This window comes from Physella acuta, unplaced genomic scaffold (assembly GCF_028476545.2).
Source record: "Physella acuta isolate Inbredline_101_S28 unplaced genomic scaffold, ASM2847654v3 ptg001729l, whole genome shotgun sequence".
In the NCBI taxonomy this organism is placed as follows: domain Eukaryota; kingdom Metazoa; phylum Mollusca; class Gastropoda; family Physidae; genus Physella; species Physella acuta.
In genome coordinates this window covers 172,829-174,322 of record NW_026733241.1, presented here as the reverse complement: position 1 = coordinate 174,322, position 1,494 = coordinate 172,829, and positions in this window count along the sequence as shown.

Here is a 1,494-nt window from a genome sequence, read left to right as displayed (position 1 = left end):
ACCTATCATATTCCGTCACGCATTCACAAAGCACAACATCACAATAACATAACAATATCACAATATGTAGCATGGTATGTTCCCTCTAATAGGGACCAAACATTCCCTCAAGTAGGACAATGTTCCCTCAAGTAGGACGTGTTCCCTCAAGTTGGACATGTTCCCTTAAGTAGGACATGTTCCCTTAAGTAGGACGTGTTCCCTCAAGTAGGACGATGTTCCCTCAAGTAGGATACGTTCCCTCAAGTAGGACATGTTCCCTCAAGTAGGACGTGTTCCCTCAAGTAGGATATGTTCCCGTAAGTAGAAAAGTTTGTTCCCTTAAGTAGGACGGGTTCCCTCAAGTAGGACGATATGTTCCCTCAAGTAAAACAACGTGTTCCCTCAAGTAGGACATGTTCCCTTACGTAGGACATATTCCCTCAAGTAGGACAATGTTCCCTTAAGTAGGACGATGTTCCCTCAAGTAGGACGATGTTCCCTCAAGTAGGATACGTTCCTTCAAGTAGGACATGTTCCCTCAAGTAGGACGTGTTCCCTCAAGTAGGATATGTTCCCGTAAGTAGAAAAGTTTGTTCCCTTAAGTAGGACGGGTTCCCTCAAGTAGGACGATATGTTCCCTCAAGTAAAACAACGTGTTCCCTCAAGTAGGACATGTTCCCTCAAGTAGGACGATGTTCCCTCAAGTAGGATACGTTCCCTCAAGTAGGATATGTTCCCTCAAGTAGGACGTGTTCCCTTAAGTAGGACATGTTCCCTTAAATAGGACATGCTCCCTCATGTAGAACGATATGCTCCCTCAAGTAGGACAATATTTTCCCTCAAGTAGGATGTTCCCCTCAAGTAGGACATGTTCCCTCAAGTAGGACATGTTCCCTAAAGTAGGACGATATGTTCCCTCAAGTAGGACATGTTCCCTCAAGTAGGATGTTCCCCTCAAGTAGGACATGTTCCCTCAAGTAGGATGTTCCCCTCAAGTAGGACATGTTCCCTCAAGTAGGACGATATGTTCCCTCAAGTAGGACATGTTCCCTCAAGTAGGATGTTCCCCTCAAGTAGGACATGTTCCCTCAAGTAGGACATGTTCCCTAAAGTAGGACGATATGTTCCCTCAAGTAGGACATGTTCCCTCAAGTAGGATGTTCCCCTCAAGTAGGACATGTTACCTCAAGTAGGACGACATGTTCCTTCAAGTAGGACGATATGTTCCCAACCGAAATGACCAATGTTCCGCTTCCCCCCCCCCCCCCATTATGTGTTCCACCATTTTACTGTTCTAGAACTTCCCATCTCTACTCACTGAGCTCACGACTTACTTTAACACAGAGAGAGGAAAAAATCATCCACAATTTTTTTTTCTACACGTTTTGACTTACCTTGGCTCTGCATGTGAACGCACCTCTAGCCCCACCTCCCCACCCCCTCCCCCGGGCAGGTATCTCATCTTAAAAGCGAAAGCACCGGCGTTAGTCACCCCAGTTTTGTGCGGGCTGC